This window comes from Schistocerca cancellata, unplaced genomic scaffold, assembly GCF_023864275.1.
Source record: "Schistocerca cancellata isolate TAMUIC-IGC-003103 unplaced genomic scaffold, iqSchCanc2.1 HiC_scaffold_68, whole genome shotgun sequence".
NCBI lineage: Eukaryota > Metazoa > Arthropoda > Insecta > Orthoptera > Acrididae > Schistocerca > Schistocerca cancellata.
In genome coordinates, this window is record NW_026046131.1 from 1 (window position 1) to 7500 (window position 7500).

Below are 7500 nucleotides of genomic sequence, written 5' to 3' on the forward strand. Positions count from 1 at the left end.
AAACGTCGATGTTCATGTGTCCTGCAGTTCACATGTCGACGCGCAATTTGCTGCGTTCTTCATCGACCCACGAGCCGAGTGATCCACCGTCCTGGGTGATCTTTTTTGTTTAGTTTCCACTGTCTCTTTCAAAACAGTTGCATAGGCGGGACTGAGGCGTTTGACGGCCCCTGTTCCAGCGTTCTGTGTCCAACGGCCTCACGGCCGATGGGCGTCGTACGGCTCCACACCGGAGCGGACAGGCACTCGGGCGAAAGTCATTCAAAACCGGCGCCAGGCGCCAGGTGCCGCAGGCCAGCCGCTCCAGAGCTTCAGCGCTCGTACCACACAACATTTTTCAGTTAGTTTTGAGAGGCACGCGTGGTTCCGCACGCGGCGCACGGCTGCTGCCGTACAGGTAGCGTGTTGCGCGACACGACACGCACATCGAAAGACATGCAGTCTAGTCGGTAATGATCCTTCCGCAGGTTCACCTACGGAAACCTTGTTACGACTTTTACTTCCTCTAAATGATCAAGTTTGGTCATCTTTCCGGTAGCATCGGCAACGACAGAGTCGATGCCGCGTACCAGTCCGAAGACCTCACTAAATCATTCAATCGGTAGTAGCGACGGGCGGTGTGTACAAAGGGCAGGGACGTAATCAACGCGAGCTTATGACTCGCGCTTACTGGGAATTCCTCGTTCATGGGGAACAATTGCAAGCCCCAATCCCTAGCACGAAGGAGGTTCAGCGGGTTACCCCGACCTTTCGGCCTAGGAAGACACGCTGATTCCTTCAGTGTAGCGCGCGTGCGGCCCAGAACATCTAAGGGCATCACAGACCTGTTATTGCTCAATCTCGTGCGGCTAGAAGCCGCCTGTCCCTCTAAGAAGAAAAGTAATCGCTGACAGCACGAAGGATGTCACGCGACTAGTTAGCAGGCTAGAGTCTCGTTCGTTATCGGAATTAACCAGACAAATCGCTCCACCAACTAAGAACGGCCATGCACCACCACCCACCGAATCAAGAAAGAGCTATCAATCTGTCAATCCTTCCGGTGTCCGGGCCTGGTGAGGTTTCCCGTGTTGAGTCAAATTAAGCCGCAGGCTCCACTCCTGGTGGTGCCCTTCCGTCAATTCCTTTAAGTTTCAGCTTTGCAACCATACTTCCCCCGGAACCCAAAAGCTTTGGTTTCCCGGAGGCTGCCCGCCGAGTCATCGGAGGAACTGCGGCGGATCGCTGGCTGGCATCGTTTATGGTTAGAACTAGGGCGGTATCTGATCGCCTTCGAACCTCTAACTTTCGTTCTTGATTAATGAAAACATACTTGGCAAATGCTTTCGCTTCTGTTCGTCTTGCGACGATCCAAGAATTTCACCTCTAACGTCGCAATACGAATGCCCCCGCCTGTCCCTATTAATCATTACCTCGGGTTCCGAAAACCAACAAAATAGAACCGAGGTCCTATTCCATTATTCCATGCACACAGTATTCAGGCGGGCTTGCCTGCTTTAAGCACTCTAATTTGTTCAAAGTAAACGTGCCGGCCCACCCAGACACTCAATAAAGAGCACCTTGGTAGGATTTCAACGGGGTCCGCCTCGGGACGCACGAACACGCACGAGGCGGTCGCACGCCTTCGGCTCGCCCCACCGGCAGGACGTCCCACGATACATGCCAGTTAAACACCGACGGGCGGTGAACCAACAGCGTGGGACACAAATCCAACTACGAGCTTTTTAACCGCAACAACTTTAATATACGCTATTGGAGCTGGAATTACCGCGGCTGCTGGCACCAGACTTGCCCTCCAATAGATACTCGTTAAAGGATTTAAAGTGTACTCATTCCGATTACGGGCCTCGGATGAGTCCCGTATCGTTATTTTTCGTCACTACCTCCCCGTGCCGGGAGTGGGTAATTTGCGCGCCTGCTGCCTTCCTTGGATGTGGTAGCCGTTTCTCAGGCTCCCTCTCCGGAATCGAACCCTGATTCCCCGTTACCCGTTACAACCATGGTAGGCGCAGAACCTACCATCGACAGTTGATAAGGCAGACATTTGAAAGATGCGTCGCCGGTACGAGGACCGTGCGATCAGCCCCAAAGTTATTCAGAGTCACCAAGGCAAACGGACCGGACGAGCCGACCGATTGGTTTTGATCTAATAAAAGCGTCCCTTCCATCTCTGGTCGGGACTCTGTTTGCATGTATTAGCTCTAGAATTACCACAGTTATCCAAGTAACGTGGGTACGATCTAAGGAACCATAACTGATTTAATGAGCCATTCGCGGTTTCACCTTAATGCGGCTTGTACTGAGACATGCATGGCTTAATCTTTGAGACAAGCATATGACTACTGGCAGGATCAACCAGGGAGCTGCGTCAACTAGAGCTGAGCAGCCGGCCGCCCGGGAGTGTGTCCCAGGGGCCCGCGCGAACACGCAAGCGTCCGCTCAATTATTCTGCAAACAGGAGGAGGCTGAGCTCCCCTGCACAATACACCTCGAAACCCTCTCAGGTCCCGGCGGCGCGCAGCGCCGTCCTAAGTACTTGGTCGGGTTCGAGAGAGGCGCAATCGCCCGGAGTTAGGCGAGTAGACGCTTTAGGTGCGACCACCCGTGCTCCCAACTGAGCTTGCCGCTGCCGACAGAGGCCCGGGAGCGTGCTGTCGTGGCATTGCCGGCGGGAGACAACACGCGCCACCTACGGTGACCGGCAGCTCCAACGCCAGCGCCACAGAAGGGCAAAGGCCCCACGTGGGTGCCGAAGCGAACTCTCCCAGCACAGCGCACGTGCCAACACGTCCTGCACAACTGCGATACAAACCACCAGCGAGAACCGCTGGGGCGACCGAGCAGCAGACGGCGTCGCGGCGCCGAGTGCCGGGCGGCGGCGCATCCTCAACGCACACAGTCCTCAGTCGGACCAGCACACTGCAGATGTCCACCGCGCTTCGCACCGGGCCCGCGAGGACCCACTTTGGCCGCCCGGCGCCGCGCGCAGGGTGCCCCGGCGCGCAGCTGCGCCGCCTGCCGCGTCCGTCGGCCGGCGCGCCTGCCACTGGGCGCCCCCACCAGCCGGCTGTAGCGCGTGCGCCCACGCACCGCGCGGCCAGCACGCCGGGCGGCCCCCCCTCACCGGCCGGGGACGGTCCCACCCAGCCACCGCCGCGTATCGCTTCACACACAGATTTGCCCTTACTGATTTACCTCCAGCAACAACAACCGCACCACAATGGGTTTACCAGTTGTTCATTTGCGTAACGTCACCAGCAAACGTAGACGTCCATCCCAGTTTGCAAATGCAACGATTATTGCATACCTGTCTGTTAGGTGTCACGACACACTACGTCTGCCCACATACACGCAACAAAATGTGCACGACTAGAGAACACGTGGGAGGTGGCCCCCTACGTATGCGATGTCCATTACGAGACCGACTGTCAACCAGCATCTGTACCATGTCGCAGATGTGGAACGCGGTGCACCATGCTATCACACTGTGTGAGAAGAGACGACTACGTTTGAATACACGCGCCACTACATCAACAGACGGCTCATGCTGATCGCCATCCAGGGCGTCCGTTAATCCCACACGTCTCTATGGCGTACCACACTGCAATGTAGCTGTTATGGGGAGACGGCACGTGGCTGAGTGCACAACATTTGGACCGTATGGTTCGCTGTTGTTGGGCGCAGTCGTTGTACGGTCACACATGTGCCACAGCGTATCATGCAGTACATACGGACCTATGTGCAGTACAATGTGAGGGTTAAGCTTACGACATCAGCGGACAGTGGACACAGGCCGTACCACGACGTAGACTGAGCGCTTCGACATGCGAATGCCAGTGAACAGCTGCGAAGGGCATTGAACACGCAAGCACCTGAACGACCAGCGTGCGAAGGCAGGGGGGAGGGTGGGGGCGATGTACATCCTGCAGTCGTCCACATTACAGTGTACAGCGGGAGCATGTAAAAAGTAAGCAACACTTGCGAAGTGTTGAACATGAAACGATACACAAGAGGGTGGGCGGTGCGAGTAGCGAACTATATTCAGAGGGTTGTGGTTAGACAACACTGGATTAATGTAACGTGTCATATGCCAATTACAGAGCAGGTTAAGGCACAACTTGGGTTAGGTTAAGGCACAACGTGGGTTAGGTTAAGGCACAACTTGGGTTAGGTTAAGGCACAACGTGGGTTAGGTTAAGGCACAACGTGGGTTAGGTTAAGGCACAACGTGGGTTAGGTTAAGGCACAACGTGGGTTAGGTTAAGGCACAACGTGGGTTAGGTTAAGGCACAACGTGGGTTAGGTTAAGGCACAACGTGGGTTAGGTTAAGGCACAACGTGGGTTAGGTTAAGGCACAACGTGGGTTAGGTTAAGGCACAACGTGGGTTAGGTTAAGGCACAACGTGGGTTAGGTTAAGGCACAACGTGGGTTAGGTTAAGGCACAACGTGGGTTAGGTTAAGGCACAACGTGGGTTAGGTTAAGGCACAACGTGGGTTAGGTTAAGGCACAACTTGGGTTAGGTTAAGGCACAACTTGGGTTAGGTTAAGGCACAACTTGGGTTAGGTTAAGGCACAACTTGGGTTAGGTTAAGGCACAACTTGGGTTAGGTTAAGGCACAACTTGGGTTAGGTTAAGGCACAACTTGGGTTAGGTTAAGGCACAACTTGGGTTAGGTTAAGGCACAACGTGGGTTAGGTTAAGGCACAACGTGGGTTAGGTTAAGGCACAACGTGGGTTAGGTTAAGGCACAACGTGGGTTAGGTTAAGGCACAACGTGGGTTAGGTTAAGGCACAACGTGGGTTAGGTTAAGGCACAACGTGGGTTAGGTTAAGGCACAACGTGGGTTAGGTTAAGGCACAACGTGGGTTAGGTTAAGGCACAACGTGGGTTAGGTTAAGGCACAACGTGGGTTAGGTTAAGGCACAACGTGGGTTAGGTTAAGGCACAACGTGGGGTTAGGTTAAGGCACAACGTGGGTTAGGTTAAGGCACAACGTGGGGTTAGGTTAAGGCACAACGTGGGTTAGGTTAAGGCACAACGTGGGTTAGGTTAAGGCACAACGTGGGTTAGGTTAAGGCACAACTTGGGTTAGGTTAAGGCACAACGTGGGTTAGGTTAAGGCACAACTTGGGTTAGGTTAAGGCACAACTTGGGTTAGGTTAAGGCACAACTTGGGTTAGGTTAAGGCACAACTTGGGTTAGGTTAAGGCACAACTTGGGTTAGGTTAAGGCACAACTTGGGTTAGGTTAAGGCACAACTTGGGTTAGGTTAAGGCACAACTTGGGTTAGGTTAAGGCACAACTTGGGTTAGGTTAAGGCACAACGTGGGTTAGGTTAAGGCACAACGTGGGTTAGGTTAAGGCACAACGTGGGTTAGGTTAAGGCACAACGTGGGTTAGGTTAAGGCACAACGTGGGTTAGGTTAAGGCACAACGTGGGTTAGGTTAAGGCACAACGTGGGTTAGGTTAAGGCACAACGTGGGTTAGGTTAAGGCACAACGTGGGTTAGGTTAAGGCACAACGTGGGTTAGGTTAAGGCACAACGTGGGTTAGGTTAAGGCACAACGTGGGTTAGGTTAAGGCACAACGTGGGTTAGGTTAAGGCACAACGTGGTTAGGTTAAGGCACAACGTGGGTTAGGTTAAGGCACAACGTGGGTTAGGTTAAGGTAGAAATTGCGTTACATTGCGGTACAAATTGCGTTACATTGCGGTACAAATTGCGTTACATTGCGGTACAAATTGCGTTACATTGCGGTACAAATTGCGTTACATTGCGGTACAAATTGCGTTACATTGCGGTACAAATTGCGTTACATTGCGGTACAAATTGCGTTACATTGCGGTACAAATTGCGTTACATTGCGGTACAAATTGCGTTACATTGCGGTACAAATTGCGTTACATTGCGGTACAAATTGCGTTACATTGCGGTACAGATTGCGTTACATTGCGGTACACATTGCGTTACACATTGCGGTACACATTGCGTTACACATTGCGGTACACATTGCGTTACACATTGCGGTACACATTGCGGTACACATTGCGTTACACATTGCGTTACACATTGCGGTACACATTGCGGTACATTGCGGTACACATTGCGGTACATTGCGGTACACATTGCGTTACATTGCGGTACACATTGCGTTACATTGCGGTACACATTGCGTTACATTGCGGTACAAATTGCGTTACGAATTTGGTTAAGTTAAGGTGCAAAATGGGTTAGGTTAAGGTGCGAAATGGGTTGGATTACAGTACACAACGTGGTAAGAGAGTGTGTTGGGGGGGGGGGGGCCGAGGTTCGTTGGTAGTGATCATTGTAAGTGAATGTCTGAGGCAGCTTCAGTATGTCACAGCAGTTATGTCTCGTCAGGATGCGCTTTTCGCTCGTGACTGGAGGCGCGCCGCGTCTGTGGTTGCGGCAAGGGAGCGGCAGACCTGTGTGATTCATTCCTGCCATTGTTTCTGTGCCGTAACAGGAGGCAGTGTGGTGGTGTTGGGTGCACCCCTGTGTAGGACATGTGTGGGTGTTGGTGGCTTATCTGAGCAATTGTGGATGTCGGACGGGTGGGATATTCTATTTTAGAATTGGACCCCCTGGTGTGGTTATCATAGTGTGGATGGTGTACTGTGGCGGAGAGGATGCACCGGACGTTGGTCCATGCTGGTGCTTACATATTGTATCTGTGTCTGTTACAGGCAGAGAGTAATGTGTGATAGAGTGTCTCGCTGATGTGTGGTTCATATTGTGTGCACAGACTTACAGCATGTATAGGGACAGCGGGAATTTGGCATATTGGATATAACTCTTCGTGAAACGCAAGATATAGGGGTGGATTGCAACGTACGAGTGCGGGAAGAGTCCGCCGTTCATCCGCTGGAGTTGCGATTTCGGCGGTTGGGGTGGGGCACGTGCGGGTGCGGGTGGAGTGATTGTCGGTTGACTACTTCGTGCGACGCAGGCACTGGCGTTCGGGTTCCTGTGGTGGACAGATTATGCAGGCTTTGTGGGTGGCGTCGGAAAATGGGTACTGTGGGACCTAGCGATGTCGTAGTCGGGGTGGCGTCTCATAGATGGCGGTATCGTCGGTGCAGCAGGTCATGTTTCGGGAGACTTGCAGATGGCGGTATTTAGTTTTCGTGTTGCGCGCGACATGGTGGACGTAGTGTCGTCCGATTCGCGTAGATGGGGCTATTGCATGTGGTTTCGTCACATTGTCATAGATGGCGATGCTGTGGTTTGGCAGTATGGTTGGTGTAGTTCCGTTGGATTCCTGTAGATGGAGGTGTCGTTTCTGGGCCAGACGGCAATGTAGTTTGGTCACATTCTCATAGATGGCTGTGTTGTGTCTGTGGGTGGCGGTGTCAGCGTCGTCCCATAGAGGGCGGTATGGTCTGTTTATTGTGGACGTTGATGTCAGGACCAGAGGGCGCGCGCGAATCGTTGCCCATGCGTTATTCACGCACGAACACTTCTGAATATTTTCCT

The 7500-nt window shown here is 52.9% G+C and overlaps 1 non-coding gene across 1 annotated transcript; it reads right to left on the minus strand.

Moving 5' to 3' along the window:
- Positions 1 to 450: 450 nt before the first annotated feature.
- Positions 451 to 2359, minus strand: LOC126111411 (small subunit ribosomal RNA). The gene has a single exon (XR_007524145.1). It is a non-coding gene; the product is annotated as a small subunit ribosomal RNA (ribosomal RNA).
- Between the last annotated feature and the right edge of the window lie 5141 nt (positions 2360 to 7500).